The sequence below is a fragment of the Mustela erminea genome, chromosome 2 (assembly GCF_009829155.1).
Source record: "Mustela erminea isolate mMusErm1 chromosome 2, mMusErm1.Pri, whole genome shotgun sequence".
Taxonomy (NCBI): Eukaryota; Metazoa; Chordata; class Mammalia; order Carnivora; family Mustelidae; genus Mustela; species Mustela erminea.
In genome coordinates, this window is record NC_045615.1 from 126,253,925 (window position 1) to 126,275,830 (window position 21,906).

The 21,906-nt window shown below is 33.9% G+C and overlaps 1 long non-coding RNA gene across 1 annotated transcript; it reads right to left on the bottom strand.

Moving 5' to 3' along the window:
- Nucleotides 1-1,211: 1,211 nt before the first annotated feature.
- Nucleotides 1,212-20,936, bottom strand: LOC116583868. The gene is made up of 3 exons (XR_004282951.1): nt 20,848-20,936; nt 9,659-9,663; nt 1,212-1,224 (listed from the first exon to the last, which is right to left on the bottom strand). It is a non-coding gene; the product is annotated as an uncharacterized LOC116583868 (long non-coding RNA).
- Nucleotides 20,937-21,906: the final 970 nt, after the last annotated feature.

Here is a 21,906-nt window from a genome sequence, read left to right on the forward strand (position 1 = left end):
CTTAAAATAATCAATATATATTTTTGTGTACTTTTTTATTGTACTAAAATATACATAATATTTACCATTCTAACCATCCTAGTTGTAAATAAATAACTGATATACTTTTAAAGGAAGAAAAAATTTGTGGACTACCAATAACTATATACTAGTTTCTGTGTGCAATAATGACATCAAACAAAAAGTTAACAGTCTTCAAAAAAACTCTACTGTTTTCAAGGGTTTTTGTTTGTTGTTTTTGTTTGTTTGTTTTGGTCAGTTGTGGGTTTTTGTGGAGCAAGGAGCAGTATGTGTACTTTGCTCTCTGTTCACTTATAAATAAATTGCATAAAATCACACTGATACTACTAATTGTATCAGTATACAGCATGGAAGTATATTACCTTTAGATTTTGGTAAAGTACATTGGTAAGAAAACAACCACAAGTTACCAAAAAAATGGACCAAGCATTCATCATCTCTCAGGTCTCATATTTGCAAGGGTCCATATGGCTCATCATCCTGAAATTGTCCCTTCTGTTGATTTATTTATTGTTTACAAATAAGCACACTTAAGCCCAGAGAGATAAGGTAAAATAGAAGTCTCACCTACATAATAGAACCAAGACTAATTTATAGGTTTGTGAATCCTGTGTTCTTTCCTCTGCTTACGTAAGCCCCTAAAAAAATCCCTGTATATGTCTGCAAATCAATGCAAAACCAACAGAATTAAACAGTTTCAGCTAAGCTATTCATTTTTCACCCCTTCTGTTGTCCTTCCTTCTCTACTTGCTTTCCTTTTTGTCTTCTCACTTTTTTTCTCTCCCTCTTTTCTTTCCTTACTATGTTACAATTCTGTATTTGGTTTTCTTTAACTTATTTTCACAGCAAGACTGCCTTTGGCTGCCAGCCAACCTTTACTTTCTATGAGCAAGACAAGTGCTGTTTGTTATGTGTAATGTTGCGGTTTTCTGTTCTTGAAAAAGTCAAACTGAGAGTATATTCAGCCAGCATTTTTTCCAGCTCATTTGGACAGAGATGTTTCTTCCTCAGATTTCCTTTAAAAAGTGCTTTCCAGCAAGCTCAGCCTCTGGCTCGCAACTGGACTTTGAATGTTATGATTGAATCTGGCTTCCCAGTTCAGACATGTACTAATTTAATCAGCTGACCTCTCACCTTCCTGCCTCATTTTCTAAAAACACTTAACTGTGGGCAGCCATTTCATCCTCAAGAGCTTCCAATCCCCTGTGGCATGTTACCCACATAGAATACATCCAAACAAAACCAAATCCATACGATCAAATAATGCTTATAAAATCTATGAGATTTAACTAATAAATTAATATTTGCAAAACATAAGTTATAATTAATGGCAATGGCCTGATAGTTACTGACTTCACACTAATTTAATGGAAAGACAGGAGTGGTTTTACTTTTTAAACCTACTGTTTTGAGTGTCTAACAATGAAAGTGGTACCCATAACCTCCTGTAAAACAAAAATAAAAAGGTAAAATAATAAACATGAGATGAATGCAACAATGCATAGGATTTCTGTTAATGACTTGCTTGGATATTTATAAATATAGTAAGCATTAACAAAATGTATATATACAATAATTAATTATATATACATTATAATTGTATATGTAATACACAATAATGGGTGCATAGGCATACATGCATGTACATCATCTTTCAGTTAAAAAGGTTATAATTTGTGCTTTTCCCATAATCTTTCTTACCCTCCATAAATAGGCCCAAGTAAGCATTTTCTCAAAACTGAACCTAAATATAACTCTATGTTATTTTTATGTATTCAGCAAATCTGAACTATTTTTTCAATATCTCCTAAGATTTTGTGTTTCTGTGTCCTAGCCACATTTTTACCTCCAGTGTTCTTTGATATGCCTGAGTATTTCCTAATATTTTATTTTAATATTAAATTTAAATTTCTGCTCTCTGTTTGATAATAAAAAAGTATGTGTTTTACTTTATATCTTTGAAATTAATGATATTTCTCTAGATTTTCACATAAGATGTTGTCCAGATATACATTTAACTTTTCTTCTTGACTTTAAAGAGTATGTTTATATAAATTTTAATTTTGATGTATTAGAAGAGGTCAACTTTAAGTGTAAATTAGTTGGATTAAATGCTGGATGTTTGCATAGAAAGGATTTGCTCTCCCAAAACCTGAGGCACAATTAATTCAGAATGTTAGCTTACCTTTGAGCATAAGTGAGCTACAATTGAATATAAAATCCCTAATTCAATTTTAACCTGAGTGTTTTAGACTCAAATCCATTTCCTCGCTGTACTTGAAAAGTACACTGAAGAAGATTTGAAAACAGAATCAAAGTCAAGTGCAAATTCTTTCTGAAATGAAATGTCTATTTCCATAATTAACTTGATTGTTTACAAAAATTTATATAAACACAGAAGAGTTTTCAGAGCCTTTGAAATTTCAGCCTGTATGAGTAGGTAGGCAAAAGGATAAAAGAATGGAAAGTTGATTGAATTCTTAGTTAATATTTTAAAAATCACCTACAATCTGACCTTGTTTTTTTCTATATACCTTTGTTTTAAACTTTTCCCTCAATTGTACAGATTAGATATTGAAAAGGTTTAGATGGGGTGCCTCAGTGGATCAATCATTTAAGTGACCAACTCTTGATTTTGGCCCAGGTCATGATCTCAGGGTCTTGGGATGTAGCCCCATGTCAGGGCTATGCTCAGAGGGGATTCTGCTTCTCTCACACTCCCTCTTCCCCACCCCCATAACTCATGTTCATTCTCAACCTCTCTCTCTCTCTAAAATAAATAAATATATTTTTTAAAAGTTTAGATTTTTTTTTTAATCTAGTGACTAGGATATCAAAACAATCTCTTGTGGGTTTGTTTCTAGACTTTAAAAATTAAAACAGGGCGCCTGGGTGGCTCAGTGGGTTAAGCTGCTGCCTTCGGCTCAGGTCATGATCTCAGGGTCCTGGGATCGAGGCCCGCATCGGGCTCTCTGCTCAGCAGGGAGCCTGCTTCCCCCTCTCTCTCTCTCTCTGCCTGCCTCTCCATCTACTTGTGATTTCTCTCTCTCAAATAAATAAATAAAATCTTAAAAAAAAAAATAAAAATTAAAACAAATGGATGAATTCAATTTAGGCATCTGCCCATATGCATTTCTTCAGTACACTTAAGCATAAAATAATGTCACATTTTGTTATATTTATAAAACAAATTTGATTTAATCAATGACTACCTTCCAGGATTAATAGGATATATAACCTCATCCATTGTGACATATGAGTTTCTTCTCTTTGACAAGAAGAGGAAAAACAAAGGAAGGAGAGAGGAGGAGAAAGGAAGGAGTAAATTAAAGAATAAACAAACCAAGGGAAATGGGTAATGAACTTTGACCTTCATTTTACTGTGGATAATTTCAAGACATTGTCCAACAGTAGCTTTATTGAAATGTGGCTTGATTAGATTTTAGTCTCCCCAAAGTCCCTATCACCACGCCAAAAAACAACCTAAAACATATTTTTGTTTGTTTACTATACAAAATCAGTTTCAAGAAAATTAAATCTCTTCTCTTTCCAACTTCATCACCAGTGATAAATATCTCCAGGGAAAAAATAAAATGTCACTACTCTTTATGATCTACTTGAAATTGGTGGTTCTTTTGCCCATGACAGCTATGACCTCCATGCCAAGTCACTAAACAATTACTATGGTTTGCAAGACCTAAGTCCTTATTTGCTCCTGTCAGAAATCTCAGAGATCCTTTAAACTTGAGGAATTCTGTGGGAGGAAGCAGAGGAATCTGACACTCCTGTAACATGCTATCCCTACATTTATCTAATTTTGGAAAACTAAATTCTCCTGTTACATTGAAACATTCACCTCAACCTTTCTCAGGTTCCAGGTTAAGAGCTAAGACTCTAGGAGTGTTGAATAAACAAATCAACTTGCCAATTAAAGGCCAGGGAACTTTGTGAGAGAAAAAGAAGTTAGTTCTAGGAACACAGGTCTTTGTCCATGGATAGTTATTAAATTCAGCACAATACATGCTACACAGATAGTACTCTCTTCTTAACATTTCTTATGTGATTTTTTCTTTTGTTTTGTTTTGTTTTTGTTTTGTTTTGTTTTGTTTTGTTTCTAGAGAGGTAAGGAGAGAACTTACTCTCAAAAAGAAATAGGTCCCAACTTTTGTAGCAACATGGACGGGACTGGAAGAGATTATGCTGAGTGAAATAAGTCAAGCAGAGAGAGTCAATTATCATATGGTTTCACTTATTTGTGGAGCATAACAAATAGCATGGAGGACATGGGGACTTAGAGTGGAGAAGGGAGTTGGGGGAAATTGGAAGGGGAGGTGAACCATGAGAGACTATGGACTCTGAAAAACAATCTGAGGGTTTTGAAGGGACGGGGGGTGGGAGGTTGGGGTACCAGGTGGTGGGTATTATAGAGGGCACGGATTGCATGGAGCACGGGGTGTGGTGCAAAAATAATGAATACTGTTATGCTGGAAATAAAAAAAAAAAAAAAAAAAGAAATAGGTCCTGTAAGAAATCTCCATCACTGTGTGTAATTCTTTCTTCCAATAATGAGAATGACGTCTTTTTTTAATACATTTCAGTGTACTGAACAGAAAGTAAACTAACTCAACATCTTTACTGTCAGTAGAAGGAAATGACACTACAGTGATATATAAAGTCTTTAATTCTTTTTTAATAAAGATTTTATTTATTTATTTGACAAAAAGAGCCAGCCAGAGAGGGAACACAAGCAGGGGAAGTGGGAGAGGGAGAAGCAGACTTCCTGCTGAGCATGGAGACCAATGTGGGGCTAGATCACATTGACTTAGCTGAAGGCAGACACTTAAGGACTGAGCCACCCAAGTGCCCCTAAAGTCTATAATTTTTAATAAATGAGCACTCATTTACTTTTTATTAGCCATAATTAAAAACAGATATGAACATTCATTTCTTCTATATTTTTCAAAATTTAGTTTTATATGAAAGTAAATGTATTTTAGACATTTAAAAAGTATTTAATGAAATACTGTAAGTATTTTCTTAATAAATTCACTGATAGCTCTTATGATAAATAATCTGGCTAAAACTCATTTTAGTGAAGCAAGACAATAAATTTTAATTTTATGAGCTTATGTCACTTTGACCGAAGTTCCAAATGTCATAGTAATTTATTTAGTTCATTGGATTTGGCTTTAAATTGGTTTTGTCTGGGGATGCCTGGGTGGCTCAGTTGTTAGCATCTGCCTTCAGCTCGGATCATGATCAGTTGTGGAATCAAACCCCATATTGGGCTCCCTGCTCAGCAGGAAGCCTGGTTCTTCCTCTCCCAATCTTCCTGCTTGTGTTCCCTCTCTCACTGTGCCACTGTCTGTCAAATAAATAAATAAAATATCTTAAAAAAAATAGTTTTGTCTGCTAAAAGGCAAACAAACTAAAAACACACAAAAAATTCAAATATACCTCAAAGATCAATCTTTCTAAAAATGAAGATATTCTTAAAATTTAACTCATTAGTTTAAAAAAAAATGTAAGAGAATTCCACAATGGGTCAGACACTTTATACGTAATTTTGGAAGATTTTTTTCCCCCAAGTAGGGAATTTCAAATCTACTTTGTGTTCTACTATCAATGGAGCAGATATGTAGTCTCCCAGAGAGATCACACTGATGAGTACAAATTGAACTTTGATGTTTAAATTTTAGCCTACTTTGTAACCAGGGAATCAATGGTGAATGCTTTCACTTATCCCAGATTTAAATAGTCATAGTATCCAAACTCCAAAACAGATTACTTAATTGAATGAGAGAGTTACTAACTTTTTTGTTGGGGAGAATCTTTGCCTTTATGATGAGAAAAATTTGCTAAAATCTGATCCTTTGATCAATAAGAAATTCAATTACTCCATATAATATTTTGCTTTGTTTTAGCAAGCAAAGATTTTAAAGTTAATCTTTCATAAAAGCATATGCCGTTCTGCCAAGTTTCTTCTAAGAATTTTCTTGAGATCTCAAAATGATTTTGATTAAGTTAGACTAGAAATGTCTTCTCCTCAGAAGATAGGACCTTATTTCAATTTTCAGTATTATACTATCAAATTGAGTCTTCTTATGAGAATGTTTCTCAGTGAAATTTTATTTTTAGTTTTACAGATACACAAATGCAGTATGAGATCTAGAATTAAATTTGCTCACATTTGTGTTTATTTTTTAAAAATTTTATTAGATGAACATTATAGGATTAAAGTTTTCCTTATTTGCTTAGGTTAGAACATAAATCTATTCATAATTAAAGTATAATGTATACACATTAATATAAGGCAAGACAGGGACGCCTGGGTGGCTCAGTGGGTTAAGCCGCTGCCTTCGGCTCAGGTCATGATCTCAGGGTCCTGGGATCGAGTCCCACATCAGGCTCTCTGCTCAGTGGGGAGCCTGCTTCCCTTCCTCTCTCTCTGCCTGCCTCTCTGCCTACTTGTGATTTCTCTCTGTCAAATAAATAAATAAAATCTTTTAAAAAAAAAAATAAGGCAAGACACCCCCCCGAATCATCTCTGAAAAGTACAAAAAAGTCATCTTTTATTTAATTCCTTACAAAGTATTTCATATTAACAACATGCTATCAGTTTATTTCATATAAATTTTTTGAAAGATGTATTAATTTGAAGTTATTTTGATCAAAGCTAATATTGGGTACTACAGAGGTCTTCTGTTAAAATCCCATTAAAAGAAACGATGAACAAGACTATCCCACAATTGTTACTGCTGGGCATGATCTAACAATTTTCAGTATCTGTTGCCACTGTAAGTCAGTCTACATTAAAAATATATTTAAAGGAAATAGAGTTTAGTCCTTATGGAGTAGCTTGCAACAAGCCACAACAATCACAACTAGAAAAGCTAGAAAACCAACCAACCAAACAAAATATATAGTTAAAGGAATTGGAGAACTGTTGAGTAAAACAAATCCAGAGGCCATATCCTAGAGAGTAAGTAGGGAAGCAGGCAGAGGTGTGAAGGCCCTCTATCTTTCTTCCTCTCTATAGTTACATGTTTATTCATAGTGCTAATCCTCTCAGAGGAGCAAAGAACAAAGTCCAACATTATATGACTGGACTATGATAGAAAAAAGACTTGAAGGGGAAATTCTGGCTCTGATTACATGCTTTTGGTTGTTAGGCTACACTAACTGCTAATTAAAAAAAAAATAATAATAATAATAATAATAATAAGACCAGTGTGAAGGAAACAAAAATGTACTTCTAGTTAAGAGAAACTCAGGTGAAAGAAAACGCATACCATTTTCAGTTTCATAAAGATGTCAGTTTTCTCTCAATTAAATTTTAGTTTTAATGTCATACCAATAGGCTTTTGTTTTCTGTTTTGAGCTAGACATAGCTTATCTAACTTTTCATGGGAAAACAAAAATCAATAATGATCAAGAAATGCCTTGATAAAGGTTACATATCAAACCACTGTGTAACATCTAAATTATTCAATCAATTATGTCAATTGGAAAGAACCTCAGAAAAAGTAATTATTCATACTAAATTCCATGATTAATTCAAGATGAATTATGTTTAAACAAAATGTAAATAATGATTATTTCTTTATATCTGGGGAGAAAATCTTTCTAATTATAGAAACTATAAAAGTTAAATTTGTTGTTTAATACTAAAAATATCCTATTACAAATAAAAGAGAAGTGTGTATAATATGTGATATATTTAATTTTTAGACTTTTATGTACTATTAAAAACTATAAATTAAGATTCACAATTTACATATTTGGAAAAGCGCAAAACCCTACACTATTAGAAATTAATTTAAAAAAAAACAGTAAAAAGATGAGTGGAGAATATGAACACATAGAAGAGACACTGAAATGACTTAAAAGCTATGAAAAAACAGCACATAATAGAAAAATGTAATTTAATATTCTCCTATGACATTTTTCCCACTTATCACATGGACAAATTTCCACATTACATTTCATTCATTAAAATTAGGGGGAAAAGAGGCCATCTCATGATTATTCATTAACATGTAACTAATGTGATTTACATTGAGAAATGGGAAGATCCATTAAGATTTTTTATACAGTATACCCCTTGACTCAGAAGTTTTACTTCCCAGAACTTATAGAACAGAATCTTACACACATAAGCAAAGATTAATTAGATCATGGTTTCTAACAACATTGAAAACAATTTTAATATTAATCCATAGAATACTAACATAATAAATTAAGATCCAGCCACAGAGCTGAATGTTTAGTACTTTGTAATAGGAAAAATTATAATAGAAAAACATTGTATCTTAAAGTATAATCTTAAGAGGTTATGTAAAATTACCACAGAAAATTAATCAAAGTTATTAATCAACCTCTATTTAGCAACATAAAGGTCACAAAGAGGTAGAGATAAAAACTTCTTAGGAATAGGTAGAATCATTGATACACCACTACTATCTCCAAATCAATCTTAAAAGCAAAATATTCCACTTTCTTTTAAAAAAGAGGGCAAAAACCACATGTGGCTAGCTTCTTCCCTCAATCAATATCTGATAGTTCCATCAAATAGAGAGATGGGTGTATCTGAAATGTTTAAAAGAAAATGTTTTAATGAGAATCACTGGCAGATGTAAGTAGTTATATAGTGGTGATTTTTGAGAAATGCCATCCAGAGCTTCAGAGGCATGGACAATTTGGATGAAGGGTATATCTAGGAAAGAAAAGAAGAAACTATGTTGCTCCATACCTGGATCTCACTGTGATTGTGGATTTCTCCTGTAAGAAAAAAACTGTTCTAGCCGCATAAGTAATTTAGTGTTTCAGAATTCTGTTACTTGCAGTGTTAGCATTTGAAGTCACCATTTTATAAAAACCTACATTTTTAAACTAAGATTGAAAGATTTTCCTTTCTGGGAAGTAGGAGTGGGACATAAATGAATGGACTAATTAATTGCAGCTAAAACAGCTGAGAACAATAAGAGAATGTTGTCATTTTAAGAACTATTGCTATTGTCATAACCAAAGTGTGTAATATAATGGTCTAGATGAGAGAAAGCCTAGTAAATCATCAAGACAAAACTATTTAATTTGTATTCATCATGGAACCCATCATAGATTGTAGATAATTCACACAAATATAAATTGTAATACTATTCTTAAACAAGAATTTTTAAGTAGAAATGCAGAACTCAACATTTGATATTATGTACAACTAGCAAAAAAGGCACAGGAGTATAGATTATGATAAATTATTCAAGTTATGGATATATATGCAAATCAATGAAGTTCTGAAAACTGAATTCTGTAAAAGTAGCACATAAGTTACAAGACAATATAGTCCTCAGCAGAAATGAGATATTACATAGTTAGAAATGTAAATAGGTGAAAGTTCTAGTCTTTATTAATGTTTACAGGTACTACAGTGATTAAAAATGAGAGTACTATATACTTTACTCAATTTTAAGCAAAAATCAAAAATGACAGTGCATTTGGGAATAAGAATCTTCCATTATTCTGTCTTAAATGGTTGTTGATTCATAAGAGGGAAAAATTATAGTGTTAACTGAAGAGATGTATTTATCCAATTATAAATTCCTTAAAACACAATACATTTGTTATTTAGTAGAAGAACAGAAGCTTAAATTATGCAGTGGTTTTTTATTCAATTAAATATGTGGATCCAAGTAAGCTAACATCAAATGACCAAATCAATCTGACAATTTCTTTCTTTCTTTTTTTTTTTTTAAGATTTTATTTATTTATTTGACAGACAGAGATCACAAGTAGACAGAGAAGCAGGCAGAGAGAGAGGGTGAAGCAGGGTCCCCACTGAGCAGAGAGACCAATGTGGGGCTCGATCCCAGGACCCTGGGATCATGACCTGAGCCGAAGGCAGAGGCTTAACCCACTGAGTCACCTAGGCACCCCCAAACTGACAATTTCAAGGCTTTTTCTATTACTGTGTTTTTTGTTTAGGTTTTTAAGATTTTATTTATTTGAGAGAAAGAAAGAGAGTACAAAGGATCAAGGAGGAGAGATGGAGGGGGAAGGTAAAGGGAGAAGGAGGCTCCCTGCTGAGGGGGAGCCCAACTCCAGAGGCTGGATCCAAGGACCTTGAAATCATGATCTTAGCCAAGCCAGCCACTTAAAAGACTAAGCCACCCAGACACTCCTTATCTTTTTATTTTATTTTATTTTATTTTTTTAAGTGAGCAATAAGGAGAAAGCTAGGACGTTTTCTAATATTTATCACTTAAATGCCAAACATTAGGATAATTGGAATTACTAATTATCTTAATCTGTCTAGGAAGCAATAACCAAACCCCACAAACTGGTAGCTTTCAAAAAACAGAAATTTATTTCTCAGAGGTTCTGGGAGCGGAGAAGTCTGACATCAGTGGGCGAGCATGGTCAGGTGAGGGCCCTCTCCCATGCTGCAGACTTTTTGCTATCCTTAATGTGGTGGAAAAGCCTAGAGAGAACTATGGGATCTCTTTAACAAGACCACTAAAATTCATGAGGGCTCTATTCTCTTTGCCTAATCATTTCTCAAAGACCTCATCCACTAATGCCATCACCTCTGGGGGCTAGGATTTCAACCTGAATCGTGTGCAGGACATCAACATTCTGACCATGGTGCCAATCTAAACTAACAATAAATTGTCCATATTTTCAAAAGTCACAACATTGATATGATAAAGAATTTGGTAATTTCAGTAATGTCACAAGTAACACATTATTCAAGATATTTTACTCATTCTAATAAAATGGTCTTTATATTCAAATTAAAAGACTTCCTATAGCAATTTAGGGTCAATTTAGTGAAACAGAGTATTTCATATTAACACATCTTGCCCCGCCCCCAGGAAAAATAAAACATAAAAGAACATGACAAGTAGGGAAAAAGACCAGTGATATTAAAGAGGCCAAAAGAAGCCGTGATTTCAGGGGTGCCTGGGTGGCTCAGTGGGTTAAACCTCTGCCTTTAGCTCAAGTTATGATCTCAGGATCCTGGGATCAAGCCCCACATCTGGTTCTCTGCTCAGCAGGGAATCTGCTTCCCATCCCCCCTTTGCCTGCCTCTCTGCCACTTGTGATCTCTCTTTCTCTCTGTCAAATAAATAAATAAAATCTAAAAAAAAAAAAAAAATCCTGACTTCAATACCTAAAAATAGAAATACTTTTTTTTTTGATGACTCAAAGAGGAACTACTATTTTTGTGATTACGTATTCTCTTGAGGTTTCTCCATTCAATCCTCAGAGGAATGCAAGGTAAGTATTATTTTGAGTGAAGAAGCTTAAAAATATAATAGCATTTTTTGACTGCTCTGAAGTAGGTAAATCTTATCTGCCTTGAACTGGTTCTTTTGGTTTCATAGCTATATTCTCTCCTTTAATTCACCATATCCCTTGGTGAAAGGTATGTCCAGTTGAGACAACAATTTATTCAATAATATTTGCTGATGGTATATTCTGAGCCAGAGGTAATGTTACAATTTGAGAATTTGAGGGGGGAAAAAAAAGGCATATTTTTGCCCTTATGACTCAGCAAGAATTTCATTGTACACCGTTCGCTGAAACAGCACTTTAGCTCCGTAATTGATGCCCTTCTGGTTTTCATACACCCTGATTTTCATGTCTGAAGAATAGCATTTCATGCAATGATTGATTTCATAGTTTATCCATGTTCTGAAAGGCTGGCTTGTATTTCCCCCAAACTATAAAAAAGTTCCCATATAAATCTGAATTTCAGTCTTCTGATTGATGAAAATACACATTTATTAATATTTGTGTAATACAAAACATATTTACTATATCAATATGAATTCACCTAAGTCAGGAATTTACTTATAAAATGTTTCCATAGAAATATGTATTTATATAATATGAAATAATTTCTTCTGGAGAATATGTCATAATGTTTCAGTCAATTCTCTAGTTTTGTTTCCCCTCTCTTGTGTGACAAGTTCAATATCCCTGACTCAAATTTCTCTTATTACCTGTAACTGGGGCAGGCCCCGTGGACATCTGGCCCTTTTCAGAAGCAAGGAACATTTCTCAGTCCTTGTCAGTCCACATCTGTCAAACCACTGTCTTTTTTTTATTATACCTGGTATAGAACACTTTACTGAGCCAGATTGTGATGAAATTAAGAAGAGATATTATTGATTCATTATCAGGGTAATATGCACTGCTTCATTATTAAACTCATCATTTACCTTTCCAAATAAAATAGAACAAATGAAACTCCACAGCATGACTCTTAGGGACACCTGTGGTTCATTTTCAAATGGTCATTCATTAGTTCTGTAATACTGACAACTTTATCTCTTAATATCCTTAGTTTTCCTATTTGTAAAATGGGGATAATTAATTATACCTATGGCACATTATTTCTGTAAGGAATGAAAGGGTGAAATTCAGCAGTATGTTTAATATGTTTAACATAGTGACTAGAACTCAATAAAAAGTCAACCATTTCTCATGCTACTATTATACAGATTTTGTATTAAATTCATGTTCAAAATGTGTCAATTCAAAAATGCCAAATTTTACAATTAGTTGAGAAATAATAAAGATAAGAGTATTTTAAAACATGGAATGTTGGTACATATCCTTGAACTTAAAGCTGTTATCTTTGACTCTGAAATCATCAAGACACATCATAGAACTCACTAGTATGACACCTTTCATGCTTTGTTAGAAGCACATTCACTGTAAAAGTTCCATTTAAATTTCAGATGATAAAGAGAACATTATGTGATTCTGAAAGCACTGAAATAAATATCAAGTGCCATCTTTTCTTTTAGAGTATTAAAAAAGAACTGTTTAAAAAAAATGATTCTGCCTTATACTACCTTACTGTTCTTTTGGTTACTTGTCATCTCCTCTCCTAGGTGAATGTGAGTCTTAACAAATACTAGTCTTAACAAAGACTTAAGAGAGATTTTTGGGCAGAGACTTTCATCTGAACAATCCAACCTATGCCTGCTTTTGAAAAGTATCTGCTAACTTAATTCCCATGGGCACCAGTGAGAAATTCTATTATGCAATGAGGCTTTTACAACTGGAATTAGATAGTTATTACCTGACCATAGACTTAAAACCTTTATGTTCATATTGAGAACCATTGAAATAAACTTACAAAATGCAGTAACTTTGTGGTTTACGTGGTGAAGATTAAGCCATTTTTAAAATATTTGTTTATTTTTACTTGGGTGGGGGTAGGGGCCAAGGGAGAGTCTTTTAAGCAGATCCCTCACTGAGTGTGGAGCCCCATGCTGCCCTGATCCAATGACTTCAAGACCTGAGCAGAAACCAAGAGTCAGTTGCCCAACTGCCTGTGCCAACCAGGCACTCCAAGCCATTTTATTTGTATGTTGGTTTAAATAGTAATAAAAAAATGTGGCAAAATAAAATACCTTAAATAAATGGCAAATGACAAACTGAAAAAAATAGTGTCAACTTATTACACAAAGGGTTAATACCCATAAATATATAAACATTTTCAAAAATAAAGGGGGGAAGACCAATGAAATGATATAAAATCAGCCTAGGTAATTCATAGGACAAAATAAATATCAATAAGCCCTATAAAAATGTTCATTCCCTCTCATAATAAGAATATTGCAAATTAAAACTACACAGAAAGTTGTAGACTGCCTATTCATGTTCCCCCAAAATCCATATGTTGAAATATAATCCTTGATGAGATGGAATTACTAGGTGGGCCTTTGGGAGGAAATTAGGTTTAGATTAGTCAAAGAGTGGGTCTTCTTGATGGGATTAATGCCTTTATAAAAAAGAGGGTGAGAAAGATTTTCCTCTTTCCATGAGTTGAGGATACAACTAAGAAGGCATCCCTTTTCAAAGGAATAAGAGGCTCTCATGAGCAACCCAACAGCCTGGTAACTTGATCTTAGATTTCTCAGTCTCTGGAACTATGAGAGAAATTTTGTTGTTGTTGTTATTTTGTTTAGGCCACCCTGTCTATTGTACTCTGTTATATCAGCCAAAAGCATTAAGATACAAGTCACCAGTTTTTCCTCTATCAACACAATTATGTAAAAGTATAGTCTACCTACAAGGTCTTTGGGGATCAGGACATGTTATACATTTCTGATCAGAATGAAAAGTGTTACAAATCTATGAAGGGAGATTATGGAATGTCTGCCTCCAATTATATGCATTGCATCATGTGATCTACAAATGTTACCTCTAGTTCTCTGTCCCAAAGAAATGCTGGTAAATGTACAAAGGAAGAAATTCATGGAAATCTTTTTCTGTAGACTGGACTTAAGAATCATGCAAATTTTTATAATTATACAAGTTAAATATTAAAATAATCTCTAAAAATGGAATATTAAAAAAATCTGTGTGTTTAGTTGGTGACATAATCATAGGGAAAGAAAGTATCATGATTTCAAAATACAGTAATTTGGTTGTATATTTCTTGTGGTATATATACCGTGAGAAAGAACTATAACAATATTGTTAGCAGTGATATTGATATTAACATTCAGTCTTTTTTTTTTTATTGTACTTTGGAATATAGCAAATGAGTAATTGTGTTGGTATACCTATTTTACAAACAAATTTTAGTCACCCACATTCTTTCATTTTTAGCTCTTATACCACTTCTATCCATTGGGAACAAGTATTTAATCTATAAGTCATTTCTTATTCTTCATATTTCAGAGAAAGTCAATAATGTAAACCCTGGTGTATCATCATATGGAAACAAACAAACAAAAATGTTTGTCTGGTTTTACTCATTTTGAATAGGGAAGAAGAATTAGCATGAATTTCAGGTTGTTATATGGATAGTTGTCAAAACCCTCTAAAATTGAAATTCTCTTAATGAATAACTCTTAGACCCCTACTTTATTACACTGAATGTTCAATGATAAGGGGACTAAAATATTAGACTTGTTAATTAATTAAACCAGGAGACTAGTTAAACTAAGGTGAGTCATGGTGGCCTATGTAAGCAAACCAAATCTAAGTCTATATACCTCCGGTCTTACATTCATCGAGGTTATGAAATAAAAAACTAAGGACAATGAATCCCAAATAACAAATTGGACTTTAAGCTATAATAAATCAAAAATGTCTTTCTTAGCTTTGGTATTTTCTCTCTATAGGTCTTCCCCTTAACTTCTGTTGAAGGAGTGCTCCCAACCTGAAACTTCACATTTGGAACCACTGCTCAATTAGAGTTTTTTTTTAAATTCAAATAAATTCTTAAAATTTCTAATATGCCACAGTTTATCTTTTAACAGACTACTGTTTTTTTTTTTTTTTAAGATTTTATCTATCTGTCAGAGAGAGAGAACAAGAGAGAGAGTACAAGAAGGAGGAACAGCAGGCAGAGGGAGACAGAGACTCCCCGCTGAGCAGGGAGTTCAATGTGGGGCTCCCTCCCAGAACCCTGAAATCATGACCCGAGCCTAAGGCAGATGCCCAGCTGACTGAGCCACTGAGGCATCCCCAGACTACCTTTTTAATAAAGAAGCCAATACAGAAAAAAGCCAATACTATACCTGAAATATAAGAATTTAATGAACTTACCTTTCATTTTATAAACAAAATAATCCTACTAGAATTTGGGAATAAAATGCTATATGCCATATATTAAAAATTGTCTAAATCCTAAAGAGTTGACACTTCAAAATGGTAATTAAGATCTGGAAAATATTAGAAGATAAACTTTAGCTTAATTTCCCCAATAAAACTAAGTTCATTAACTGATTTGATTGAGGTTTTGTTCAAACACATAGTCATACAGTTAAAGTACATGAACCTTTCTGTATTAGGTGATCAAATCTATTTTAGTACAGAAACTATAATGTTTTTAAGAAAGGGATGGTTTTGCTTAGCTCTGCCAATAGTAGACTGTACAAATGAGAAACCCTGGAGGTTCAAAATAACTTCCAGTTTTTGCTACATTCACTTATCTAACATTTAGATTCATGATTCATCCATAGGTAATGGAAGGTACATTAAGGTTATTTCTATACAGTAAAAAAAAAAAAAGGTCAGATGAAAATGATATCAATGACTTAAATTTCACATGTTCTAAAAAAATTGCTTATATAACAATCCGTCATTTGAAGCAGTAAAAATTCTCCAAAATCACTGGAAAATTACTGTTTCTTAGATAGCATTCTCATATTCCTGAGAGATTCACTGTGAACATTTGAGGGTGCAGTTTTACATTTTACTAGATATCATTATTTTTTTTATAAATCTAAATCAATTTTCAAAATCAATATTCACTTATTTTTGAAAATTAGATGAATATTACTTAAGTATTTTTCTTTGTATTATAATTGTTAAATGATTCATTTCATTTTTCCCTTAACCAGTTATTTCATAGTATTCTGAACATTAATACTAATATTAACAAATACTTAGATAATTTTATTTCAACATATGCATTTGTGATAATTTGTCATTCCTGTTTTGTTAATCTGTATTTCAGTTCCTAGAACTTAATATTAATTCCTATAAATAATAACTCAAGTATATTTTATATGCATAAAGGGATATATTCACTACTTTTTTTGAGTAATCTGAAACTAATGAGATATGAAAAATTAACTCAACATGCTGTCCTTGATTGAATCCTTTTTGCCTAAAGGACTTTATTGAGACAGTCAGCAAAACTTGATGAAGTTTAAGAATTTGATAATAATTTATTTAACAATTATTTTTCATTATTTTAGATGGCCATAGGTCAGCAATTATTCACAAATGGTTAAGGAAAATACCAAGTTACTTTTAGGGGCACCTGAGTGGTTAAGTCAATTACACATCCACCTTTGGTTCAGGTCATGATGTCAGGGTCCTGGGATTCAGCCCTGCATTGGGTTTCCTGCTCAGCAGCAAGTTAGCTTCTATCTCTGACTCTCCCTCTGTGATCATTCCCATCTCACTCTTTCTCAAATAAATTAAAATATTTTAAAAGTTCCTTTTATAATGTTCACTATTCTGTAAGCTTGAAGTTATTTCAAGCCACAAGGAAAAATACACAAACACATTAAGCTACAAATACAGAGTTAATTTTAAAAGCTAACAAAATATAATCTCCATTTTAAATATATACAATTTATATGTATGTAGTATGTTTATTTATATTATATATTATGTATAACACATAAATTATATATTACATTTATTATTTTTATACTTTACATAAAAAACTTATTTTATCCTTAAATCTATTTACATGGTTAAATCAATTATATTGTTACAAATAGTTTTAAATGCCCACAAAAGATTTGACTTCTCCTAAAAAAATTTTTCTAAGTATCTTTAAAAATAATTAACCTGGATTAGCTCATTTAATCTTATAAGAAATGAATAAAATCAATTGGAATGTCTATGTACCAATGAAGGTAAAATACTTCTAGAAAGTATTTCATTAGGTGGCATACACTACTCTAAATACCTTATGCAATTATTGTATTCTTATTAAAATCATTATAGTTATATTAGTGAATTAGTACAAAATTTAAATTGGTGGAGGATAAGAAAATACTGAGTCCATCTTAAAATTTCTTTGGTTATTTAGCAGGTCAAGTTATTTCAGTAATAAAGAAAATATCAATACTAATATCAGTAGTTCATATGTATTGTGATTTTGTCTGTCAAACATTTCTTTCCCACCAAAATCTTAAGTGAAACATTTCATTTAATCCTTTTTAGGAGGTTTGACTGCTGGCAGTCAATGTTTATAGTTTGATATAAATGTGAGTATTAAATATTTTATTCCTAAGTTGAATGGAATACATTGTCATTGTTAATGAAATATTTTACATAAAATCATCTCACACACACATACACAGAAGAAGTGTTATTCCCTCACTTTTCAATAGAAGATTATATTTCCTGACTACCATAGAGAATTGCACTTAGCAGTTAAAATGATAGATAATAGTGCCCCTCAGAAAAGCACTACTCTTTGGAAGCAATAGTGCCTACTAGGACAGCAAAACCTAGGAGAAATACTAGTGATGCCCCATGCTGGTGTGAGGAAGAGCAAGAGAAGACAGGGAGTTTTAAGTGCAATCTGGTGACTGACTGGAGTTCTTCAGGAACATATGTAAACATCTATTAATTACTCCCAAAATTCTTGGGAATCTTTCAAACTGGATATTTCCCTTCTACTCCAAACAGGTAACTTCATCTGACTACTTGGTACTTGTTCTTGAATATTACATAGTTATCTAAACCTAATTTGTGCAAAACAAAGCATCTGAAGTTCCTATCTAAAACCTAATGGATCCAAATCTCTCACACTAACATCCAATCCATAGGTACTCTTGAATTCAACATGCATCCAGAACGTGGTCACTTCTCACTACCTTGTCTAAGTTCTCATCTTCTTTCACTGGAGTACTAAATTCCTTCTTAACTGGTCTTGATGCTCATACACTTACCCCCATCTATTCTCAATACAGAGACCCTCTCACATTAAATATGAATTTTATCACTTCTTTTCTGCCATCTTCCAATTTTATGAAAAATTATAGTCTTTATAATGATCTACAAAGAACTACATGCTCTTCCCACTACCACTATTACTTCTGACCTCTATTCTTTCCCTCTCTTTGCTCTGGGTAGGTAAGCATTAGAATGACTATTTTAAAAAGCTGTTTCTGCCTTTATTCCTACATCTCCTGCTGCCTCCCCCCATTCTAACATAGTAGCATTTATGACTTAATAATGTACTATAAAAATCAATCATTATCTATATCCCTTTACTAATATGCTTATTCACAAGGGAAGAACATTTTACTATAAATTATATTTTTAACGGATGCATATCCAATTCTTACACTTAATAAATATCTGTTGAGGGGTGCCTGGGTGGCTCAGTGGGTTAAGTCTCTGCCGTCAGGTAGGTCACGATCTCAGAGTCCTGGGATCAAGCCCCGCATTGGGTTCTGTGCTCAGCAGGGAGCCTGTTTCTCCCCTTTCTGTCTGCCCACTGCTCTGCCTGCTTGTGATCTCTATCCCTCTATCAAATAAATAAATAAAATCTTTAAAAAGTAAAAATAAATAAACATCTGTTGAATGAGTGAGTAGATAACAAGACTAAAGGGAACTGGGCATACAGAATGGAGTTTAAATGTATATCTAAAAGTTTTCTGAGGAAATAATCAACAAGATTTTCTCTCACTTTGCTTTAAATTACCACAAAGAGCAAACTGTACATTTGGGTTAAGGAATTCCCAGTTCAAGATGACTATGTAGGAAGATGCTGAACTCATCTCCTTCCACACGGAGTCTATAGCTATGTATAACTACATGTTGAAAAGTTTCCTCTTTATAAACCTGAAGAGTGGCTGAGTGACAACTACTATACATCAGGCAAATGAGAAGAAAACTACGTCAAAATGGGCAGGAGGGGTGGGGACTCAATTTTACCATAAACCCAATCCCAGGCTCAACAACTAGCAGGTAACTCAAAACCAGTAATTTCACCTAAAGAACAGACTTTCAATTCTGCATCAGCTATTCCAAAACATCTAACTAACTTTGAAAACCAATGAGGCTCACAACCCGAGATCCACCAGACTGTAGCAATATAAAAAGCTGCTCTCAAAGGGCTCACATACTTGAACTCACCCACCCCATGGTCCAACTCAGAGACAGCCAATTACGCCCAGACTTGAAGTGAAAGAAACTCACCTGCTTGCATTTAAGCATTGGCCTGAGTAGCAAGCATCTAATTTAACAGACACACCTCAGAGCCTGCTAGAACAATCTCCCAGGTTGAAGACTAGCAAGCACCATCTTCATGCTCTCCCTTGCCATGCTCCAGAATACCAATAGCTCCCGGAGGGAGCTTTTTTTTTTTTTTTTACACATTGGATACCCTGCTGTTTGTGGCGCCACCTAGAGGACTCCTCTTGATCACCTGGTCTCAAAAACCAGGTGAGGTAGTAGCATTTCTGGTTTCATGATACTCTAATAATCCCTGTCACCCAGAAAGGAGCTCAGACCACTGCCTAGTCCCCAAGTTTTGCGACTGCTGCCAGGAGACACCTATACAAGGCCTGGCTCTGGTGGCCAGCAGGCTTATGTTTGTGGGTCCGAGAGAACTGTAACAAAGAGTTCTTAAACGACTACTACCCCCAGGGTACAAGGAAAGGCAACAGACTCAGGTGTTCAATCTTTCTGTAGAAAAGGCCCATTAGCCTTTGACTGCATTGTGATTGCAGCCTGAGGGGCAGAGTTCTAATTCAACATGCATCTTGGGGCAGACTGTAATCCTTTCCAGAGAACTTGGAAGTCAGGCATTATCCACATGCTCATTCTGCTATGTTCCAGAGGGCCAGTGTCTCTAGCAGGGAACTTTACATACCTTTGGCGCCCTGGTTTCAGCAGCTGCTACCCATGGGACACCCCCTGATCTCTTGGAACTGCAGCCAGGGAGGCTTGCATTCCTGGGTCCCCCAGGACTGTGGGATCCCAGGAAGAATTCTTGACATGCTACCACCCTCAGGGCACTGTACAGACAGTACGTGCTCCAACAACTTTCTGTGAAAGAGGCCTCTTTGCTTGTCCTAAAGCTTTGGTCTGATAGGTAAGTTTCAGGTCTGGCACACATTTAATGGCCCACAGAGCTGCTCTCAAAGAACATTGGCTAAAGATACCACCTTAGTGCTCTCCCTCTGCCTTGTTCCTCCTCACCAATATCACCAGAAAAGGGCTTATACACTCAACTAGAGCCCAGATTTCTGTTACTGCCACCCAGGCAGTTACTCCAGATTGCCTGGCTTTGGTGGCCAGTGGGATTTCTACTTGCACTCTGTATATATTTGCATACTTTTAAAAGCTGATGCCTGAAGGTCTGGCTTCCAGTCAGCTTGAATCTAGGTGCTAAATGAAATTCCTCCTCTTGGATCACTAACAGTCTTGGCCTACTCTCAACAATGGGGGCACATCAAGAAAAAATTAGGCTATTTAGTCAGAAAGAAAGATTTGAAAGAAAACCAAGAGCTAGGGCAAGTTTGAATGAGAAAGATCATCACATTGGAAATAAAAGAGATCAAGAGTGCGCTAACTTGATGAGCACTGAAAAATGTACAGAATTGCTGAATCATTTTTTTGTATACATGAAACTAATATAACACTGTAGGTTAATTATACTTCAATTAAAAAACTAAAGTATGGAATGATCCAATAATTCCACTTTTGGATATTTACTCAAAGAAAATGAAAACACTAATTAGAAAAGATGTATGTATCTCCATGTTCATTGCAACACTACTTACAATAGTCATGATATGTAAACAACCTTAGTATTCACCAGTGGATGAATGGATTATAAAATTATGGTATGATTACATATGTACATATACATGTATATGTAGTCACACCATGAATGTATATGATATATATACACATGCAGTATATATACATATATACACACAGTGCATAAACACACACATGGTTCGTATACACGTGGTGTATATACATGCTCAGGGTGTGTGTGTGTGTGTGTTTGTACATATGCATGCATGATATATATACACATGATACACATACATACTCGGGATCTATATACACATATGCATACATAAAAATATATATGCATACATGACATATATACACATGCATATGTGATATATGCATACATGACATATATACACACATATGCATATGTGATATATGCATACATGCATACATGATATATACAAAAATACAACAGAATATTATTCAGCCACTAAAAAAGAATATATCTTGCCATTTTCAACAACATGAATGCACCTTGAGGGCATTATAGTAAGTGAAATAAATCAGCGAAACACTAATACTGTATGACCTCTCTTACACATGGAATCTAAAAAAAAAGAAACACCAAGC